Source organism: Bos mutus, chromosome 20 (assembly GCF_027580195.1).
Source record: "Bos mutus isolate GX-2022 chromosome 20, NWIPB_WYAK_1.1, whole genome shotgun sequence".
In the NCBI taxonomy this organism is placed as follows: Eukaryota; Metazoa; Chordata; class Mammalia; order Artiodactyla; family Bovidae; genus Bos; species Bos mutus.
The window spans coordinates 63587879-63611974 of NC_091636.1; the positions used below are offsets into that span (position 1 = coordinate 63587879).

The 24096-nt window shown below is 43.1% G+C and overlaps 1 protein-coding gene across 5 annotated transcripts in view; it reads left to right on the top strand.

Annotated features, from left to right (window-relative positions):
* Window positions 1–24096, top strand: part of SEMA5A (semaphorin 5A) — a 568136-nt gene that overhangs the window by 108482 nt on the left and 435558 nt on the right. For 2 of the 5 annotated variants that reach the window (XM_070357735.1, XM_070357734.1), the window contains exon 2: window positions 21661–21841. The exons of the other annotated variants lie outside the window; for them this stretch is intronic. The gene's annotated coding sequence lies outside the window, so the exon portion shown is untranslated. The remainder of the gene's footprint in view (window positions 1–21660; window positions 21842–24096) is intronic. 5 annotated transcript variants of the gene reach the window in all.

Here is a 24096-nt window from a genome sequence, read left to right on the forward strand (position 1 = left end):
GTAACCATAAGTTCTCTATGTCTATGAATCCATTTGTTTTGTGAATAAGTTAGTCGATTTATGTCATTTTTTGCGATTCTACAAATAAGTGATATCATATGCTATTTGTCTTTGACTTCCTTCACTTAGTCTGATGTCCATTCTACGTCCATACTCCATGTCCATCCATGTCGCCGCACACGGCATTATTCCATGCTTTTCTTACGGCCGAGAAACATTCCATTGTACGTACGTAGCACCTCCTCTTTATCCATTCATCAGTCAGTGGACACTTACGTTGCTTACATGTTTTGGGTGTTGTCAATAGTGCTGCTATGAATGTTGGGTTCAGAGTTTGCTCTGAATTTATGCCCGAGAGTGGGATTGCTGGATCATATGGTAGCTCTATTTTTAGTTTTTTAAGGAACCTCCAGACGGTTCTCTGTCATGGCTTTACCAACCCAAATTCCCACCAACAGTGTAGGAGGGTGCTCTTTTCTTCACACCCTCTCCAGCATTTACGTGTGTGGACTTTTTGATCATGGCCATTCGGACTAGTGTGAGTTAACTGTACGTGTAATTATGATTTTCGTTGGAGTTATGAGTTTCATTTCTCTAATAATTAGTGATGTGAATCATCTCTTCATCTATATGTCTTCTTTAGAAACGTGTCTGTGGAGGTCTTCTGTCCCAGAGCTTTTCGGTTGGTTGGTTGTTTTGCTTTTTGGCCATGCCGCATGGCTTGTGGGATCTTGGTTCCCTGACCAGGAATTGAACTCAGGCCCAAGGCAATGAAAGTGCTGAGTCCTAATCACTGGACAGCCAGAGAATTCCCTGTGCTAGAGCTTTTAAAATCATTTCTGTTAGGAAATCTCTATGCTAAATGGATGCTAAAGCCTGTTACTAAGAAAATAAGCATTTCCAAAAATGATATAAATTGCATTGAGATTCACTGTTTGGTTTACTTGGCTGTCTTTGGGGTTTGGTCCAAAAAGAGCCATGTGCTACTTGTTCGGCAAGGCTTAAGGGACATCTAAGACAGCAAACAGAGTTAATAACTGAAGTCTTACCCTCTATAAGAATAGCAGCATAGATAATAGATAACCAAGCAAATTTAAGTCCTAAGGCCACAAATTATCTAAAAAATTTCAAAACAGTATGACAAAGGCTTATCATTTTATAAGTAGATGAGTACATGGCTTTAATATAGTATTTATTTTCATTTGATTGTATTGTAGACTTTCAATGACAGGAGAGGAATGAATTCTATGAAATAAAGAATTCCATAATTTCCAGGAGCTAGAGAATGTAAACCTGGGACATTTGGTTCTGTTTCAAATTGGTAAACATGTCAAGATGCGGGAAACATTTCCCACTTTTCATCCCAAATGAAGACGTGAGTGAAAATATCTAACTTTGAGTAAGTAGCAAAATTTTCCTACTTGAATAGCATGTTATATTTTATTCTGTTCAGTTCAGTTGCTCAGTCGTATCCGACTCTTTGTGACCCCATGGACTGCAGCACGCCAGGCTTCCCTGTCCATCACCAACTCCTGGAGCTTACTCAAACTCATGTCCATCTAGTTGGTGATGCCATTCAACCGCCTCATCCTCAGTCTTCCCCTTCTCCTCCTGCCTTCAATCTTTCCCACATCAAGGTCTTTTCGAATGAGTCAATTCTTCACATCAGGTGGCCAAACTATTGGAGTTTCAGCTTCAGCATCAGTCCTTCCAATGAATATTCAGGACTGATTTCCTTTAGGATTGACTGGTTGGATCTCTTTGCTGTCCAAGGGACTCTCAAGTGTTGGACGTCTCCAACACCACAGCTCAAAAGCATCAATTCTTCAGTTCTCAGCTTTCTTTATGGTCCAACTTTCACATCCACACATGACTACTGGAAAAACCATAGCTTTGACTAGATGGACCTTTGTTGGCAAAGTAATGTCTCTGCTTTTTAATGGGCTGTCCAAGTTGGTCATAGCTCTTCTTCCAAGGAGCAAGCATCTTTTAAGATGATATTTTATTATATGTACTAAAAGATGATATTTTATTACATGCATTTTATACTCTTTTAACAGAACATAGACAGAAATAATGTATTTAAGCAAAGCAATCATGAGGTTAAATTAACTCATAAACATGCTTAGAAAAATATTTTCATGCATAACTGCTGTGGACTCAGTTATGTATCTGCCAAGATTGTATATTGATGTCCTTATTCCGAATGTGATAGTGTTTGCAGATGGAGCCTTTGGGAGGTAATTAGGATTAGATGAGCTGTAAGGGTGGCCACTCGTGAGGGGTCAGGGCCCTTGTAAGAAGAGACATCATCAAGTTGCTTCTGTCTCTGTACCATCTGAGGCCACAGTACGAAGGTGACCGTCTGTCTTTAAGTTGGAAAGAGGGCCCTCACCAGGGAACTGAATTGGCTGACATGTTGATTTTGGATTTCTAGTTATGACCAACCTAGATAGCATATTCAAAAGCAGAGACATTACTTTACCAACAAAGGTCCGTCTAGTCAAGGCTATGGCTTTTCCTGTGGTCATGTATGGATGTGAGAGTTGGACTGTGAAGAAGGCTGAGTGCCAAAGAATTGATGCTTTTGAACTGTGTTGTTGGAGAAGACTCTAGACAGTCCCTTGGACTGCAAGGAGATCCAACCAGTCCATTCTAAAGGAGATCAGTCCTGGGTGTTCTTTGGAAGGACTGATGCAAAAGCTGAAACTTCAGTACTTTGGCCACCTCATGTGAATAGTTGACTCATTGGAAAAGACTCTGATGCTGGGAGGGATTGGGGGCAAGAGGAGAAGGGGACGACAGAGGATGAGATGGCTGGATGGCATCACCGACTCAATAGACGTGAGTCTGAGTGAACTCCGGGAGTTGGTGATGGACAGGGAGGCCTGGTGTGCTGCGATTCATGAGGTCTCAAAGATTCGGACACGACTGAGCGACTGATCTGATCTGATCTGATCTGATCCTCTATAACTATAAGAAACTAATCGTTTTTAATATTTTGTTTATTGACTTCCTATTGAAATTAAAGCTAATTTACAATGTTGTATTAATTACTGGTGTACAGCAAAGTGACTCATTTATACATACATATATACGTGTGTACATTAAAAAATTCTTTTTCATCCTGGTTTATCATAGGATATTGAATATAGTTCTCTGAGCTGTACAGTAGGAACTTGTGGTTTATCAGTCTTATATATAACAGCTTACATCTGCTAACCTCAACCTCTCACTCCATCTCTCTCCCCCTTGGCACCCACCTGTCTGTTCTTCTCGAAGTGTGTGATTCTGTTTCTGTTTAATAGATAGCCTCCTTTGTGTCATATTTTAGATTCCACATATAAATGATATTTTGTGGTATTTTTTTTTGACTTCACTTTTGTATGATAATCTCTAGTTGCATCCATATTGCTGCAAATGGCATTATTTCATTGTTTTTATGGCCAAGTAGCATTCCATCGTATTTATGTACCACATCGTTATTCATTCATTTGTCACTGGACATTTATGTGGTTTCTGTGTCTGGGCTATTGTGAATAGAGTTGAACATTGCAGGGCCTGTATCTCTGAATTATAGTTTTGTCTGAATATATGGCCAGGAGTTGGATTGCTGGATCATATGGTAATTCTATTTTTCGTTTTCTATTCTATCTGTTTCAATACATCCTGCAGACTAAATATCCCTCACAAATGTGAAACAGTCTACATGACGCAACTTAGCAATACCTTCCTCATGCTGTTCAGACAATCAGATCCTTTACTTAGACTACTGTTAACATCAATCACAATGTCTCAGAGTGCATTTCAGGAACACATTAAACAAACTATCAGAATTTTGAAAATAAACTTTGAAAGTAGTAGATGTGGCATGTTATGGTAATCATGGGTCATTTTAAAGGTGAACATGGTTACTTTTTCATAGATCAGTTAAAAGTGAACTTGGTTCTCACGGATCCATGGTTGGTAACTAATGGTCAAATGTTGCTGTTGTGATTGTATACAACTTTATTTGTATTATTAGAGTAAGGTCTTGCTATCTTTAGAATGACTGTGGAGTAGTGATTGGAAAATGAGAGTCACCTATCCACAATGCTTGATTTTGTGCTGTAGTTAAAAATAAGCTTATTAAAATCAGCTAATTAAAAATACATATTTGTAGTTTATGATAGAGCAGTTCAATTGAATATTGTTCTATGTATGCTTCAGTCCAGTTCAGTTCAGTCGCTCAGTCATGTCTGACTCTTTGCAACCCTATGAATCACAGCACGCCAGGCCTCCCTGTCCATCACCAACTCCTGGAGTTCACTCAGACTCACGTCCATTGAGTCAGTGATGCCATCCAGCCATCTCATCCTCTGTCGTCCCCTTCTCCTCCTGCCCCCAATCCCTCCCAGCATCAGAGTCTTTTCCAATGAGTTAACTCTTCACATGAGGTGGCCAAAGTACCGGAATTTCAGCTTTTGCATCATTCCTTCCAAAGAAATCCCAGGGCTGATCTCCTTCAGAATGGACTGGTTGGATCTCCTTGCAGTCCAAGGGACTCTCAAGAGTCTTCTCCAACACCACAGTTCAAAAGCATCAATTTTTTGGCTGTCAGCCTTTTTCACAGTCCAACTCTCACATCCATACATGACCACAGGAAAAACCATAGCCTTGACTAGACAGACCTTTGTTGGCAAAGTAATGTCTCTGCTTTTGAATATGCTATCTAGGTTGGTCATAACTTTCCTTCCAAGGAGTAAGCGTCTTTTAATTTCATGGCTGTGGTCAAAATCTGCAGTGATTTTGGAGCCCCCAAAATAAAGTCTGACACTGTTTCCACTGTTTCCCTATCTATTTCCCATGAAGTGATGGGACTGGATGCCATGATCTTCGTTTTCTGAATGTTGAGCTTTAAGCCAACTTTTTCACTCTCCACTTTCACTTTCATCAAGAGGCTTTTGAGTTCCTCTTCACTTTCTGCCATAAGGGTGGTGTCATCTGCATATCTGAGATTATTGATATTTCTCCCAGCAATCTTGATTCCAGCTTGTGCTTCTTCCAGTCCAGCGTTTCTCATAATGTACTCTGCATACAAGTTAAATAAGCAGGGTGACAATATACAGCCTTGACGTACTCCTTTTCCTACTTGGAACCAGTCTGTTTTTCCATGTCCAGTTCTAACTGTTGCTTCCTGACCTGCATACAAATTTCTCAAGAGGCAGGTCAGGTGGTCTGGTATTCCCATCTCTTTCAGAATTTTCCACAGTTTATTGTGATCCACACAGTCAAAGGCTTTGGCATAGTCAATAAAGCAGAAATAGATGTTTTTCTGGAACTCTCTTGCTTTTTCCAGGATCAAGGGGATGTTAGCAATTTGATCTCTGGTTCCTCTGCCTTTTCTAAAACCAGCTTGAACATCAGGAAGTTCAGGGTTCACATATTGCTGAAGCCTGGCTTCGGGAATTTTGAGCATTACTTTACTAGCATGTGAGATGAGTGCAATTGTGTGGTAGTTTAAGCATTCTTTGGCATTGCCTTTCTTTGGGATTGGAATGAAAACTGACCTTTTCCAGTCCTGTGGCCACTGCTGAGTTCTCCAAATTTGCTGGCATATTGAGTGCAGCACTTTCACAGCATCATCTTTCAGGATTTGAAATAGCTCCACTGGAATTCCATCACCTCCACTAGCTTTGTTCTGAGTGATGCTTTCTAAGGCCCACTTGACTTCACATTCCAGGATGTCTGGCTCTAGGTTAGTGATCACACCATCGTGATTATCAGGGTCGTGAAGATCTTTTCTGTACAGTTCTTCTGTGTCTTCTGTTCTTGCCATCTCTTCTTAATATCTTCTGCTTCTGTTAGGTCCATACCATTTCTCTTCTTTGTCGAGCCCATCTTTGCATGAAATGTTCCCTTGGTATCTCTAATTTTCTTGAAGAGATCTTTAGTCTTTCCCATTCTGTTGTTTTCCTCTATTTCTTTGCATTGATCGCTGAAGAAGGTTTTCTTATCTCTTCTTGCTATTCTTTGGAACTCTGCATTCGGATGCTTATATCTTTCCTTTTCTCCTTTGCTTTTCACTTCTCTTCTTTTCACAGCTATTTGTAAGGCCTCCCCAGACAGCCATTTTGCTTTTTTGCATTTTTTTTCCATGGGGATGGTCTTTATCCCTGTCTCCTGTACAATGTCACAAACCTCATTCCATAGTTCATCAGGCACTCTATCTATCAGATCTAGGCCCTTAAATCTATTTCTCACTTCCACTGTATAATCATAAGGGATTTGATTTAGGTCATACCTGAATGGTCTAGTGGTTTTCCCTACTTCCTTCAATTTAAGTCTGAATTTGGCAGTAAGGAGTTCATGGTCTGAGCCACAGTCAGCTCCTGGTCTTGTTTTTGCTGACTGTATAGAGCTTCTCCATCTTTGGCTGCAAAGAATATAATCAATCTGATTTCGGTGTTGACCATCTGGTGATGTCCATGTGTAGAGTCTTCTCTTGTGTTGTTGGAAGTGGGTGTTTGTTATGACTGATGCATTTTGTTGGCAAAATTCTATTAGTCTTTGCCCTGCTTTATTCCATATTCCAAGGCCAAATTTGCGTGTTACTCCAGGTGTTTCTTGACTTCTTACTTTTGCATTCCAGTCCCCTATAATGAAAAGGACATATTTTTGGGGTGTTAGTTCTAAAAGGTCTTGTAGGTCTTTATAGAACCGTTCAACTTCAGCTTCTTCAGCGTTACTGGTTGGGGCATAGACTTGGATTACTGTGATATTGAATGGTTTGCCTTGGAAACGAACAGAGATCATTCTGTCGTTTTTGAGATTGCATCCAAGTGAACTGCTCTATCATAAACTACAAATATTTATTTTTAATTAGCTGATTTTAATAAGATTATTTTTAACTACATTACAAAATCAAGCATTGTGGATAGCTGACTCTCATTTTCCAATCACTACTCCACAGTCATTCTAAAGATAGCAAGACCTTACTCTAATAAGACAAATAAAGTTGTATACAATCACAACAGCAACATTTGACTATTAGTTACCAATAATGGATCCGTGAGAACCAAGTTCACTTTTAACTGACCTGTGAAAAAGCTTATTTTAAATAAAAGTGCTTGTGTCATTCTAATGGTCTATATCATTTATCTACTAGCATATTAAAATAATGTAACAAATTCTTAGCAGCTTGAAAGAACACATGTGTTATCTTACTGTTTCTGGAGCTGCGTGTTGCTTTCCTGGCTTCTCTGCAATGCTACCATCAAGGGCAGTTGACCAGTGTTGGGATATCATCTGAACGCTTGCCTGAGGAAGGGTCTGCTTCTTGGTCCATTTCCTAATAGTTCACTTCGCACCAGGGGCTTCCTTCAGCACTAGAGGCTGCCCAGAACTCCCTGCCATATGGGCTTCTCCAGCTTGTCTGTTTGCTCTCTCAAAGCCAGCTAGCAAGACAGAAACTCCAGAAAAGCAGGTGCTGTAATCTAATGTAAGAGTCATGTAATCACTCATATTTTCTTACCTTTCTTGTGTTCTGTTGGTAGAAGCAAGTTACATGTCCCAGCTATCTTCACGCAGGCAAATCTTGCAAGGCAGGTAGCCTGGGAGCTGTCTTAGAGTCTTCTTGAAACTTTCTGGGAGACATTTCCAACTTTTAATGAAAGCAATATAATCATGAGAAATTAAAAAAATAGATATTAACCTTATAATATCATATAAAATGCACTATGTATTTCATCATTGCCTCCAGCATTGATTAGAATTGATTTGTCCATATAGTCAAGGCTGTGGTTTTTCCAGGAGTCATGTATGGATGTGAGAGTTGGTCCATAAAGAGGGCTGAGTGCCAAAGAATTGATGCTTTCAAATTGTGCTGGAGAAAACTCTTGAGAGTCTCTTGGAGTGCAGTGAGATCAAACCAGTCAATTCTAAAGGAAATTAACCTTGAATATTCATTGGAAGGACTGTTGCTGAAGCTGAAGCCCCAGTCCTTTGGCCACCTGATGCGAAGAGCTGACTCATTGAAAAAGACTGATTCTGGGAAAGATTGAAGGCAAAAGGAAAAAGGGGCGGCAGAGGATGAGATGCTTAGATGGCATCACTGACTCAATGCACGTGAATTTAAACAAACTCTGGGAGATAGTGAAGGATAGAGGAGCCTGGCATGCTGCAGTCCATGGGGTCACTAAGAGTCAGTCAGTATAGACTGAACAACAATTGAGTAAAAATGTTTCTTGTCCATACTTTGTTTTTCAAAATAGATGAAATTAAGAGCTTAGTCTTCTAAGACTCCCTGAATCAGTTTTCATCCAACATAGCTTGCCTTCTCCTAAATGAAGCCGAAGGTAGCTTGTGACAGATTTAAAGGATGTCAGTACTGATACTAATCTGATTATAAAATGTGTACCCCTTTGAAACTCCCTGTTTCAGCCTCTCTGCTTCTTACACCTGCCTGTTAGCTCTCGTATGAAAGTCACTCAGTCATGTCTGACTTTGCGACCCCATAGACTGTATAGCCTGCCAGGCTTCTCTGTCTATAGAATCCTCAAGGCAAAAATACTGGAGTGGAGCCATTCCCTTCTCCAGGGAATCTTCCCAACCCAGGGGTCAAACCCAGGTCTCCTGTACTGCTGGTGGATTCGTTACCGTCTGAGTCACCAGGGAGCGTCTCCTATGTACTGATGCTCAGACATGGTCCTTGGAGTTGGCACTGCTGTCCATGGAAGACGCTTCTTGTGATATATTTCCCAGCAAAATGGACAACCAGCTCTCTTGGGACACTGTGGACACCCTGGAGTCTGCTAGTGCACCCTGGAGCGTATCCTGGAGTCTCAACTTGTGGGCTCATTGTGCAGCCCCAGAGCGGTCTACATCTGCCTCTAGGGATAGATGGTGATCTGTTACCTGCCTGAATCTACATGCTGGACCACACGTGGATGGGTGTCTGCAGTCTGTGTTTTATTAACTGGCTTGCTTCTGATGGGCCTACACAGTAGAGCAGCTGAGCGTCTGAGCAAAGTACATCGTAAGCAAATGCTCTTCCTAGTTTCAGGCACATAACGCAGGTTTACAATTTCTGCATCATCCTGAAACATTGCAAAAGATCAAAGGACTGATCTGATCAGTTTTAGAAGGACTTGAAGATATAGAACAAAGCTACTATCACTAGGGAAAAAAACAAGACCTGTATGTCATCAGCTGTCTGGACCTTTCCACATGGTAATGCCTGTATGCTTGTCCCATTCTCACTTGAAAGGAGAAACACTGATTTTTAATGTTCCCTTCTTCTTTTGTATTTTATATCAAAAACTTGTCCTGTGACCCTTTCAAAACATGTCATCCTTCTATTGAGTTGACCAAGAAGTTCATTTAGGATTTTCTGTAAAATGTTATGGAGAAATCTGAAAGAAGTTTGGCCAACCAAGTATATTAGAGGATATCAGATGGCTGTTTCTTATTTATTTTTTTTCTGGAAAAGTTGCCAGGAGAAAAAAGTGTCATGGTAAAATGTCATGGTAGGCATAGAATGAGTCTTCACAGTTGTAGAACACAGAGGAAGAACAAAATGCCCAGACAGCTAGATTTTCTAGACCTGAAACTGGCCTTAAAGAAACTAATGTAAACATATCACTTCATTTGGTAGATGAAACAGCAAAGCCGAGAAAGGTCAAGTGGTAGACACTGCCTCACAGAACAGATGGACCCTGGCTTTTATAAACAGTGCTGCTATGAACACTGAGGGTACCTGGGTCTTTTTCAATGAACCTATTTGCAGGGAAGGAAAGGAGACACGGAGATAGAGAGTAGACTTGTGGACACAGTAGGGGAGGGAGAAGGTGGGATGAATGGAGACAGGAACATCAATCAGCACGCGTCCGGATCGGGTACAAGACGGATCAGTGGTGAGAAGCTGCTGTGTAGCCCAGGGAGTCCAGTCTGGTGCTCTGTGATGACCTGGAGGGGTGGGATGGGGCAACAGGGGGGAAGCTGGGGACGGAGTGGGTGTATACATAATCATGGCTGATTTGTGTTGTTGTATGGCAGAAACCAACACAATATTGTAAAAATGAAAGAAAAAAATGATGAACCCCAATCCTCTAGACTTTTTCCCTTTGTCCTAATGATAGAAATAGTGAGCACCAGCTTTGAGTTAGGAAGCTGGCATGCATAGTTTTGAAAGCTCATGCCCTTCCTTTAACCTGATGCTATTGTATGGGAAACCACTCAGGAAAGTTAAAAAGCAAAACAAAAAGCCACGTTCCTGCTAAGCAGGTAGAAAGTAGTGTCAGCCTTTGAACTTGAGGAGGGTGCCGCTTCTGGTCCATCAGGGAGCCTTTGCCCAACTTTTCTTAAAGCAGATGGAGCAGGTTGTAGATTCAGTCAGGCACAGCCATTCAACCATTATGCATGGTGGTGTCTTTTTATTATTATTGTGTTTTTTTAAAAACAACTCGGAAATTTCTGGGCCACAGTTTGTACTTTCAGGAATTGAACTTAGAAGCAGCAGGTTTTTAGCACAAACAGGGAGACCAATTATTTTCCCAAAGCTCTGAAATAGAGGCATAGTTGGGCTAATTTGTTAGGATTGATTCAGAAAATTTAGGGGGTAACAGTATTAAGACTCTGGAAGCTTTCAGCGTCCTGGGGGCTTTGAGGCATGTTCAAGACGAAGGATGTTTCCATGGGGAGATGAAAGGCCAGTTGGGTCTCTTTGTAGAATAGCCTGAACAGGCTTCTTCTGAGGGTTTCTCTGTTTGATCCTGTTCTCCTTCAGTGAGGCAGGCCTCTCTGTTGTCATTTAAACACCTCATTGAAAGGCAGTTCTAAATGGTTTTAAAAATGAGGTCTGGTGAGGTCCAAAACTCCTTGAAGTTCCCCCAGCGCTGGGTTTTCCCCATGGCTTTGAATCACAGTGTTTATTTTTAAAGCCTTTTGTGGTTCGACCCTTCTGGTTTGTTATTGCAGCTGGACCCACTTAGTCCTCGCCCGGCTCCTCCAGCCCGTTTGTGGTTTGGGGTACCATTTGGCCGCCCTAGGACTGGGCTGAGGGCTCAGGAGGCCAAGACCACGGCCACATCTGTTTTCTGTTAGCTCCCAAAGTCACAGGTGTCCCTAATTGGGCTCTGCTCTCTCACCAGAAATGGCTCTCTTTTCTTCTCCCCTCTCTGTGTTCTCCTTACATTGCCTTGAAAATAGGGGGTTTCATTTTCTTGTTTTGTTATGTTTTGGTCTCGGCTTCCAATTACTCCCTCTTCTTCCCCAGGCAAATCCCGACTCTCACCTTCACCCAGATCCCCAATGCTTGTCTTTACAGAAGGAGTTGTTTTCAGTGGATTGTAGAAGAGAGATTAAACTTCCCAGGAAGGCCTAGTGCGGCCAGGACACGTGTTTCTCTCCCTGGCACAGCCAAGGACAGAGCAGCTCTTTGTTGAGTTAGGTAACAAGGAGCTCAAACCCTGCTGAAAGATGAAGCTGATGAGTGGAAACCTCTTCAGGGAACCCAGAAAGATTTACTTTAATTAGAATTTATGCCCCAGTCTAAGGCCTGCAACTGCCGTCTTCTTGGAAACGAAAAGCTGACTGCTGCTGAAACTGGCAGACCAAGGCTTGGTTCTTTCTACACACCTACTTTGGTTGTCCTCAGATTCTTTTGATCACATTCTTCCCTCAGTGCTTTCTGTGTTTGAGTTTCTTTAGATAATGTGTACATACCCTTCTGACTCACTCACATTCTAGAAGGGTCTTCTGAAAGTTTTAGTCCAATATTGACTATTTCTCTGCTTTTCAGCTCTGAATTTTGGTAGTGCTCAAGCCTTCCTTTCATGTTGCCACTGGATCTTTTTAAAACTCAGTTAACATCTATACGCATGTCCTTATTTTAGCATGTAGTATTTGGAGAGATCAGGGAATTTTTAGAACCAGCTTTGGCTGGAAAGCCAGATGGAATAGTCATTTTAAAAATTCTCACAATTTCTTATTACAAGATTGCTTGATCCCAATTTGAAACCCGTTTCCTGTCCTGGCCCGTTCATGTTGGCACACTGACTCCCAGTCTCAAGGACTAAGCCCACGATACGCTAACTAACCAGGGAACTCCTTGAGAGGTGTGGTTAGTTTGCAATAACCACAGCCTCAGGTATGGGCGAGATATAGTCCTGTCTGAGGCTGGTGAAATAAAAATTCAGGTGTCTGACTCATATCCATAATTCTTAGGTTTGAGTTATTTATAGGTCATTCTGATTTTCTCTATGAATGCATTTGTGGAATGGACCGACATATTTTTGTGATCATTGTTGAAAGTACCCTTTCTGAACTTGGGAAATGGTATATGCATCATTTTATTATGAGCCATTTCTGTTACTTTTGGTCTCTTTCTATTGACAATTCCCAGTGTAGAGGTGAAGGTGGGGAAAGATGCTCAGTGTTCTTTTTTTCCCTCATTATAAAAGGAAGTTAATCATTCCAAAAGGTGGTAATTATAATTCTTAATACTGTAATAAAAGGGGAGAGGTGTCTAGAGGCAAAAGCCTGTAAAACCATAAAGAAACAAGCAAGTAATGGCTTTGGGCCTTTTTATTTCATGGCCTTTATGGATTGCCTTGCCTGTTTTGTTTTTTTGATGTTAAAGGTCTCAATGTACTTTGTAGCGTGGTGACAGTTGAATTAAGATGGTCATGGACTAGGAGAACAAAACAGAAACTGTACTCTCTGTTCTGTACCAGCTTAACTTTTTCTCCTTTACACGTTGAGCAGCAAGAAAATACTCCCCTGTTTGATGTACCACGGATGAGAATATGTCAGAGGGCCAGCATGACGTGTTTGGAAGTTCAAGTTAATAGCCTCGGCTGTCAGGACTCTCTTATCTCAAGTGTAATGAGGCACAATCAACTCTTTAGACTGTAATCATACCTTAAATCAAGGGAGCAAGGATCACTGTCTGCTGTGGAAGATGGGGATTTGGTTCACATTATGCACTGAGAGCTATGAAGGGCCCTGCCAGCCAAAGCCGGAGCCACCATGCGGCAAGCAAATGACCTTGGCCACCGGCCCGTCATCCCTGGTGCCCTGAATTGTCCAGATGTCAGTTTCTGAGGGGTCTAATTGTCACTCCAGGATGACTTCAGAAAGATTAGTGCCAGACAGCCAGGCACCGGGGTCTCCCACAGTTTGCTGCCAGCACCATGAGTTCTGGGCTCCTTGGAAGCTAGAGGGCTGGTAGTTGGCTTCTTGGGAACAATCAGGTAGCTTGTGTCTCTGGAGTTCCTATTGTCTGACCCCTCATCTCCCTGTCGAGGTGGCCCCTTCTCTGTGTGACATGCTCATGCCGTCCTGCCGCCCACCTGCATGTCAGCCAGTGCCTGACATTCCTGAGGACAGCTGGGACTTGGTGAGGGGGGTCAGGCTGTTGCTCGTGACCTTCAATATTTAGTCCATCCTCCTGGAGTATGGGTTTCCCTGATGGCTCAGTAGTACAGAAGAATCAATACAATGCAGGAGACTCGGGTTCAATCTCTGCGTCGAGGAGATCCCTTGGAGGAGGTAATGGGAACCCACTCCAATATTCTTGCCTAAAAAATCCCATGGACAGAGGAACCTGGCGGGCTACAGTCCATGGGGTTGCAAAGAGTTGGACATGACTGAGCACACAGCACAACTCATGGTACTCACGACATGTAAGTTCATTGGGAACCCTCAATTAGTTGGTTTCTAAATCCTTGCTTCTGGGGCACACACAGGGTTAGGTTCCTGTGAGCCTCTGGTCACAAAGTCTTCATCAACTTCTGAATAAAGAACATTTTATTCATATTTCTTTGAAATCACCTTATTTAACATATAATTGATTCCTTACCTTTGAACTTAAAGCCAACAGAACATTTTGCGTTTACAAATAAATGTTAGCCAGTAGGCATAGAATTCGCAAATGCAGAATCTGTAAATGTGGAGTCAAGAAAGAGCAGAGCATTGACTCCATTTTCTTCTTCTTTCATGAATATCAGTTACTATAGGAAAGAAGAAATGTCTGCATTTGTCCAACTCCATTTGTACTCTGAATCTTATAGGTACGAAGGAGATGTTTAAGCTCCTCTCAGGAAGCAGGATTCTTTGTGCATCCCTATGTCCTTGGCAGTGGCCATAGCACTGGTGGAAAACTTCCCAACCTCTGAAGCAGCTCTCAGACATTCCTGCTTCCTGATGGAATTAGACCTCTTTGGAAGCTTTCCTGCCGGTCCTGATGCCCGTGTTTTTTCTGAACATGAGTGCTTCTGCTTTGACCTGGAGAAGAACAGTGGTTTTAGAGCTTTAGTGATCAACAGCACCCTGAACTAACAAGCTGGGTGAGGTCACACTGGGCATGTCTCCCTAGCAAGTAACAACAAAGGTTAGTTTGCATCTCGTTTCTCTTTGTAAATTTGGCTTCGGGAGAGTTGCCGGGAAGGTAAAGGAAGTTTCCCTTCTGGTTAAGGGATGTGGGCTGATTTCTGGGAGCCCATTGTGATTCTTCGAATAGGACTCTGAAGCTTCCTTCTGAAACACAGTGCCAACCTCCATGCCTTGTTGGGAGCCATAGAGGTCCAGGCTGGAATAATCTGGGGGGGATGCTCTTCTGCTTGTGGGATCGTGTATCAGCATGTGGGATGGATTGCTGGCTGAGATGCCACAGAGGTTTCTCCCTGAGCACTAACATCTGTTGACAAGCCAAGGACAGTTATGAAATTCCCGCCCAGCATCTTGCTCCGGGAAGTGTGAGGCTCCTCCATTAGCTATGTGTCTGTCACAGCAAATTGAAACCAAGGAGGAGGGGCTCCCTCTGGTGATCTCAGCAGGAATGCAGACTGTCTCCTGAGCAGTGCCAATTCCCCAAGTGAAGGTCCTTGAGGGAGGGATGCTCACGTCACTGTAGGTTCTTTGTCTGTCCTTTCTTTAAAGGTCTGTTGTAGCCATAAGGAGCACAGTAGGGCCTGAAGGGCTGACAGATGGAAAAGATAGTGGTGGGAAAGGTGAAACAGGGAGTCAGGGGAAGAGTGTCTTTCTATTGACAGTTGATCCTTTGATGACAGAAGGACTAGGTGTAGGACTGAAACCGTTCAATTATTCAGATTTCTGCTATGATTATTTTCTTCATTCTATGAGGACTTCCCTGGTGGCTCAGGGGTAAATAATCCACCTGGAATGCAGGAGATCCAGGCTCAATCCCTGGGTTGGAAAGATCCCCTGGAGAAGGGCATGGCAACCCACCCCAGTATTGTTGCCTGGAGAATCCCATGGACAGAGGAGGCTGGAGGGCTACAGTCCATGAGGTCACAAAGAGTAGGACACAATTGAATGACGATCACTTTTGCTTTCTTTTCACCATACAGTTCAGATAAAACCAACCTCGTTTTTTGGTGTCCAAGTAACCAACCTCGTTGCTTGGTGTCCACACCTTGTCAGGTGCCTTGTCTGAGAAGCAGAGTTCCCGTCTGCCATCCTTGGCCAGGTGAAGACAACAATGATGGGATCATTGGCCTCTCCCAAGGTCCATAGTGGAGGGAAATCATGAGACCTGGGCCTTTATCATCTCAGGATGGTTATGAACAATTTGCATCTGTTTAGCTTCTGTTAAAACACCCTATGTCCCCCAGAATATGAAACTGCTGCTGCTGCTGCTGCTGTCTTTTCAGTCGTGTCCGACTCTGTGCGACCCCATAGACGGCAGCCCACCAGGCTTCCCTGTCCCTGGGATTCTCCAGGCAAGAACACTGGAGTGGGTTGCCATTTCCTTCTCCAATACAGGAAAGTGAAAAGTGAAAGGGAAGTCACTTAGTCATGTCCGACTCTTTGCGATCCCATGGGCTGCAGCCTACCAGGCTCCTCCATCCATGGGATTTTCCAGGCGAGAGTACTGGAGTGGGGTGCCATTGCCTTCTCCGAATATGAAACTAAGAGAGACCTAATGTGAAGAGGGTGAGGAGTTCATTGAGTAAGGCGGATAAAGACCGTGCCATTACATCAGGTTATGGTTTGACACTTAGGAGTCTTTGAGACAAGCAGCTATCACCAACATTTCAGGCCACTGTTCTGATTTATAGCTTCTTTTTAACAATATTTGGAAAGGGAGTTTGACTTGAGAAATTGTCAGCAATGCACAGCCTGCCCCGTCTTCCCAGTGCTATCTGAAACATGTGACAAAGTAAACGGCCAGCAGAGCAAGGTGTTTTGTTCTAAGAATAATAACGGGTCTTATCACCTCTCCCCACAATGCTATCAGCTTTCCATGTGATTGAGGGGTTCTGTTTATGGTTTAATTTCCCTAATGTTCACAGTGATGCCTGCATTGATAGGACAGTCCTTAATTAGACCGTAGTTCCTCTGATGAAACATGTGAGGAGAGAGAGAGAGAGAGAGATTTTGCACAAGCACTGTGCTGAGGTGCTGGCTGTCTGCTGGTCCAAGAGAAGGGACCTGATATGACAAGAATGCCTTATTTTAAAACCTGAGCATATAGTTTGCAAAAAAATCCCAAAGCAAAGACAGGTCTGTGTTCTGTTGTCACTTGATTTTATTTTCTGTATCACTGTTTTGTCATCTTCACTGGAGTCATACAGACTTTTCTTTAAAGCTGGATTCGGTTGTTGGGCTTATTACTCTCATGGAATAGCATCACTTCCATAAGCCTGAAAAGTGATTGATGGGAATTGTAAATATGAATGGAGTCAAAAAATGTAACATTGAGATTAAAATGCACATTGTAAATTCAAGCATAAAATGTCCTTAAGAACAGATTGATTTTTCTGGTGCTATGTTGTCAAAGATGCTTTTAAGTTTTCAGCTGGGTAAAGCATGTCATAATTTCATGTTCAAGGTGGCCAGAGCATGTCCATGTTTTCTAAAGATCAAATCAGTCAATATTAAAGGAAATCTGTCCTTAATATTTATTGTAAGGACTGATGCCGAAACTGAAGCTCCAATATTTTGGTCACTTGATGCGAAGAACTGACTCATTAGAATAAGACCCTCATGCTGGGAAAGCTTGAAGGCAGGAGGAGAAGGGGACGACAGAGGATGAGATGGTTGAAAGGCATCACCGACTTGATGGACATGAGTTTGAGCAAGCTCCAGGAGTTGGTGATGGACAGGGAAGCCTGGTGTGCTGCAGTCCACGGGGTCTCAAAGAGTCGGACATGACCAAGTGACTGAACTGAACCTGAATTGACATGGAAAACTAAGAGGGTGAAAGAGCGCTGCTGAAAACTTTCTTACTCTGCAAGGAGATCAAACCAGTCAATCCTAAAGGAAATCAGTCTTGAATATTCATTGGAAGGTCTGATGCTGAAGTTGAAGCTCCAATACTTTGGCCACCTGATGCAAAGAGCTGACTCATTGGAAAAGACCCTGATGCTGGGAAAGATTGAGGGTAAGAGGAGAAGGGGGCGACAGAGGATGAGATGATTGGATGGAATCACTGACTCATTGGACATGAGTTTGGGCAGACTCTAAGAGATAGTGGAGGACAGGGGAGCCTGCTGTGCTGCAGTCCATGGGGTCTCAAAGAGTTGGACAGAACTTAGCCACTGAACAACAACAACATTCTGCAATTAACTGGAGAGAAGGGTCAAAGGGTGAGCAGGCCACCAGCTGAAGTTCAAGTACATTCAGGACAGTGCCTGGGTGAAGGGGCCTGAAGCTCTGATGATAGAAATGAAGTCCAAGAACTTTGATCTTGTTTTAATTAATCATTGAAGACTTGCTACATAGGAAACATTCCAGTCTAAATGAGCATCATTAGTTCAGAACTTGGAGTAATTTTTCCTTGGCAGTTCAACTGATGGCTGTGGAAAGTGGGTTACGTAAGGGAATTATCAGTATGAACATTCCACGTATAAAGATAATGTTTATATCATTTAAGGAAGGGCATTTTCCTGGCTCTCACTGATGGTCCCTTGTTCGACCTTGTTCTCTTGTCTGGCTTCTGTTCCTGTGAGCAGCTGTCCCTTCGGGGGGATATCTCTGAGCATCTAGAGAGATTTTGGCGGGTGTGGAGGCAACTCCCTCAGGGAGTCTGCAGAAGGACCCTTGTGTATGTTTTAGTCAGCTTAATAGACAAGGACAGAGCCATTTTGGCTTCTTTGCCCTGAGAAGTCTAGGATAAAGTCTGGATTTTACAATTGCTTGAACAGGATGTAAAAAAGGGGGACTCAGATCTGTATGAGTAGCATCAGAAAGGTGTCTCCTTCTAAAGAAAGGTGGAAGGAGGACTTTATTTTGAGCAGAGATGGGATCAAGGCATGCCTCAAGCCTCTGGTCCAGGAAGGCGTGACTCCCTTCCCACAGGACTTTCTCTCCCGCACAGTCACCACCCACCTACTCCTACCTGGGCACCTGCTCGATGCCTGGCAACAGACCTGGAGGAGAGCATCTCAGTCCCCCCGAGGTTTGATTTGCTCTGTTTTTCTGGATGATTTTGACTGATACCAGATTGGATAATGTGATGTTAACAGGGAAGAGTGTCTCCAGAAGCTGACTTTAGGATTATGCCCTCTGGGTCCATGGGTCCGTTATCATTTACACAAACTTGGAAGTAGAGTGGAGGAAACCTCATGAAATGTTTGCCTGGGCTCTGGGACTCAGAGTTGAATAGGACAGAATGATAGCCCTTGATAGAGGAAGCAGACAAATTCCAGAGGGTGATATGAGATAACTGGAGGTAGGCACTGGGTCTCCTGCTCACAGAGAACAGGGGACTACATCCCATGGGGACACATGTGGATTTCAGAGAGCCTGGCGGGATGCAGCAACAGCGCTTAAAGCGACTGGCTTGAGTGATGAGGTCAAGCCAACAAGATAGAATTGGAAAGGGTGAGAAATACAGAGGTCTGGATTTAGATTCATAAATATACTTCATAGGTACCACAAGGAGGGCAGGTACTGTCTCAGCAGCTAGTAAAATCAAAAGAAAAAAAAAAAAAAACAAACCAATGCCCATGGTCAGTTTCATACTTACCGTCCAATAGAGGAGGGGTTTGTCTTGAGATTTTATGAAAGTGAAAGTGAAGTCGCTCAGTCATGTCCGACTCTTTTTGACCCCATGGACAGTAGCCTACCAAGCTCCGCCATCCATGGGATTTTCCAGGCAAGAATACTGGAATGGGCTGCCATTTCCTTCTCCAGGGGATCTTCCTGACCCAGGGATCGAACCCAGGTCTCCTGCAATGCAGACAGACGCTTTACCTTCTGAGCCACCAGGAAAAGGAAAGCCAAACCCAGCCCATGGTTGGGACAGAGAAATGGGACAGGGGAATAGCCACGGGGTGGTTTGTATGTGTCAGGCATGGCCTGGATCACGCTCTCTGTGCTGGCAGAGCTTGTCAGTGGAAAATAACGGAATATAATTTTGTAAAATACCATCTGCCTTTTAAACTGGTCTTGTTTTCTTTATGCTTCGTCCAGCGAAGCAGGGCTTGTATGGAATGCAGTGGGGAGTGATGGATTGTGTCTTGTTTAATCATCAGTAAGCTCAGAAATTTCCCGATTATTCAGCATCCCTCCCCCAGGTCTGATAGTTTGGTTCATGATGGTCAAGGATGAGGAAAGGGATATAGGTAGACGGGGGCCCTTAAGTCAAGGTCCTGGGTTGACATTTCGAAGGGTGCCTGTTGCAGAGAGAATGGAGGAAGCATCTTTGATTCATACAAAAAGGGTGTCTTTTTACAGCAGGTTTGCATCAGGACACACCCGACCTTCTGGTTATGTTTAGCAAGTCCGATTTGATCAGATCTTGTCCTTGCTGGAGGCTGCAGGATGGGCAGAAAGGCTTCATGACTAATCGAAGGCAGCTGACACGGTTGTTTTTAAACGTTAGTGAAACTGCGTTGGTTCTTCCTGGGGAGGAAGTTTCAGTACAGTTCGTGCTGAAACGGGTGGCATGACTCATTGCCAAACGCAAAGAAAAGAAAATCTTTTTATTCCCCCACATGTGTACACACTCTAAACACAGCCGGGTTTACAGGAAGGTAAGACACCATCTGGTTCAATGCGTAGTAGCCTATTTCTTATTTTTATCACTGATTTATATTGAGAGGATGACAAATAGAACAGAAGTAGGTTCTGGGTTATACAACACACCCAGCGATTCATATGGTGTTAAGCCTGCTGTTGTCTCAAAAGCAAGAAACAAATGCATCTCTGAGAAACTTCACCTGTTGCTGGAACAAAGAGACGAGTCTTGGAGCCCACCTTTGACAGTGGAAGACCCGATAGGTCACTGGGACTGATTTCAACAGGTTTTAAATGCCCATTTATTCTTCATGCCTTTGGAGAAATGAAAGGATTTCACTGCACTTGCTGGGTTTAAGCCAAAAAACAAGAGCATAGTTTCACTTTTAATTCAAAACACAATTTGTCCCAGATCACTGTTATCTCATGTAAAACAGCAGCATTAAAGTCTGGACACATATTAATAAAATAAATGAAGGTATTGAGAAGCTAGAACTGACACAGCCCAGCATGCATATTGAATTGGCTTGTGTGGGTTTGTTCTAATCCGATTGGGACATCTTTCCATTTCTCTACTGAATTGGTGAGAGAGCATCCTTTGTAGCTAGAGACTTCTAAAAAGCTTCTATCTGTTCGTTTTTTCAGAAAATAGTTTTCTGAGTGATTTATCCCATTGCCATTTCACTAACAATTCGCTGTGATTTTCACAGTCTGCCGTCTTTCCAGGCACAAATCCCGTCTTCTCCTTCATGCACATGCTTGAGACCTTTGTCTGCCTTAGTTCAGCTTCCTCCTGGGAAGATTTTGGGGCCAGTTGTGAATTTAATCTGTGATAGACAGTGCCCTCTTCCTAAGGAATGACCAAAGAGCTAGTTTAAGAACCCAAACCTATCCTGTTTGCTTTAATGGGAAGTAACAGCAATAGTTTAATTTTTTAGCCTTAAATCTTGATCTTAGAATTGAATCTCAAATTTCAATCTCGAGTTGGATCTTGAGTCCCTTTTGTGTGTGCGAGCGACTGCTTACAGGGCAAGTCTTGTTAAATGTGTTGTTCTGAATAAATAGGAATTGAGAGACCACATTTTTCCAAAAGCCTCAGACATCCTTCTCTTTCTGGGTCCTGAGATTCTAGTCTACAAAGGACAGATCAATTTAGCTGTCAAAATGAAAGCCGAGAGGCCAATTGCCCATGCAAATTAAACACTTGTGCAAGCGCTTCAAAATTGCCTGCCTGAAAAGTGAGGCTGCCCTTTGAAAATTTGGCACATGGTGGCAGAAAGAAGAAAGTAGCCCCTATTCAGGGACATTGGCGTCCTTAGAGAGCTGATCTTAGAAATTGCTCATTTTGAGCAGTCGCTTAGTTTTGGGCAACATTTTTGCTTGACTAAGGATGTCATTTTTGCCCTCTCTTTCCCTTTCTTCCCATGCCTCCTGGAAGCTCAGAACACATCTCATCATCAGGTGTAGGAACAGAGGCATAGGAAGTGTTTCTTTATGCTGGCTTTGTTTCAGCTACTGAGGCAGTGTATTTGTTCTAGGGTCAGCAGTTCCTACCAGCTTTAAATACTCACCAAAGGATGATCTACCAGAAGCCAAAATGAAAACCAGTCAGGTTTCTTTTTTCCCAAATGTTGTTAGGATTAGTCAACACTTTGAGAAATGAAATATCCAATTTCCGCCTTCTGTCTTCTATAGGTCTCAGCTGTGTCTAATATTTGTAAACCATCACATTCCACGGTGACAACTATCTGATGGAGAGAGGAGCCTCGTGGTGGATCCGGGTGTGAAGGCTCTGACAGGATGCTTATATCGGTTTCTTGTGCATCTTACTCCTTGGGTGTCACTTTCAGAAGTGCCTTCTCTTCTGTTCCAGGAGGTAGGGTTTACCTCTGCTGGTCTCAGGGCTAGATGATTGTGTCATGAAATAACCAAGACGTGAGGTCCTGTGTTCCCACCTGAGGACCCACTGTCCTTGAAGCTTCAGCCATTGCTAGGGCTGAAGGTCTCCTGGTGTTCCTACTCTGGCCCAAAGACAGCCAGAGATTTAAAGAAGCAAAACTATGATGTTCGTTACTTGTCTTTTCTAAATGTAGGTGAGATAATTATGAAAGAGGTTTTTTTTACTAAATGGTCTTGATCGAGAAATGGCATTATTTGTACGAAAACAAATTGGCTGGTTACTAAAGAAATTGTTTCTGATTTGGGGGAAGCCAGAGGGTGAATTCCTTGAGGACAGGACCCTTCCACGTGACTAGGGAGTTGCGTGTGTCCCTCAACTTTGATGCAGCAAAGTGTCTGATTGGCCATGTAGAGTGATGTGGGAAGTAAGGCAGAGCATCTATTTGCTCCTCAGTCTCCCACCCAGCACCCATTTTCTGGTTTCCTTCCTTGTTTTCCTCGACAAACTTGAGCACCAGGCCAGTTTCCTGTCTGTGATCCTCGCTGCCCTCTGGTCCTGCTTTCCAGTCTTAGCAGAGCTGCTTTCAGCTTCCAGGCCTTGACTCGTTCATTCGATAGTAGTACCTCCCTTTCGTCCCATTTCACAGCATTTGGTGAATTGTGTAGCAGACAAATCTTGTGTGAGCTCTTGAGAACAGAATCTTGCTTTATCTACTAACCACCCGCCATGCAAGGCCAGAGCGGGACGTTGTGTGTGGTGGTTCGGGATGTCTCTCAATGAAGCTGTGAAATTCTCGGAACTTGGGAATCCCTAGCCCAGCCGCTTACAGGTTTTCTGAGCTTGCACCTGAGGTGTTTCTTTCCATGACTCTGCTAAACATCCTTACGACACCAGGCGGTCCTGCCCATTGTCCCCTTATTTCCTGTAATTTTACTGTGGTTACTCTGGTGCTATTTCTAAATGGAGCTCTTTAGATTGGCCTGAAATTTTAATTTCTCTCTTGTATCTTTAGGATACAAAACCACTGCTCAGCTGACCTTTTGGTTCTAGGAAAACATTTCAATCCACCTTTTTTTCCTCACTCTAAGCCACATGGGGAAGTTTGCATATTTTAGCAGAAAATCGTGTTCTCAAGGGTGTGCTCCTATATGCTCAGTTGCTCAGTTGTGTCCGACTCTTTGCAACCCAATGGACTGTACCCCACCAGACTCCTCTGTCCATGGAATTTTCCAGGTAAGAATACCGGAGTGGGTTGCCATTTCCTTCTCTAGGCGGTTCTTCCAGGTCCAGGAATTGAACCCGCATCTCCTACGTTGACAAGTAGATTCTTTACCACTGAGCCATCTGGGAGGCTTCTGATGGATACTTAGTGCTAATTGATGTTTAAATTGTACACATGTACTTTAATTTAGAGATGATTTTATGAACTTGTGAGGGTGGCTACAGGTCCCACTTCTAGGATAGGTTTCTTCTTTGTGAATCAGAGTGTGACAGGGGTCACCCTGCACGTGTGCTCACATTGGCAGCTTTTTCCATGGCCAGGCCCTAATTAAGAATCATGAGGCAGAGCACTTAGGACCTGTTTCTACTATAGTTGATTTTCAGCTAAAGGAAAATATGGAATTGAGTCAAATGGAGACATTTGTGTTTTAATAAAACATAAGCAATTTCTTATTTAATGAGTCATTATAATAAATAACCACTTAAAAATACTCCAACTTCAGTCTGAAATGACCCTCTGAGACTTTGTAGCTTCTTTACCTTTGGAATTGTTTCTCAGTTTTCTAGAAAATATGTCAGTGAGTTAGTTTATACATCAACTAATTTATGACCTCACTGAGGGAGGAGAGCCCAGCATCCAGGCCTACAGGGGCTGATATTGGTGACTTTAGCTTAGCCTATTCAAGGTCACTGCTTTGTTGCTGTGGTTTCCAAGCCTGCGCCTACACTGCTCGGCACACGTGGGTGTCCTGTGGGATGGTGTATACTCCTTTACAGCAGCAGTCCTCAACCTTTTCATCACCAAGGACTGGTTTCATAGAAGACAGTTTTTCCATGGACCAGGGGTTGGGGGGGATGGTTTTGGGATGATTCAAGCACAGTCAGGTTCGTGCTCCTACGAGAATCTAATGCCACTGCTGATATGACAGGAGGCAGAACTCAGACAGTAATGCAAGTGATGGAGAGCCGCTGTAAATATAGATGAAACTTTATGTACTCACCTCCTGTTC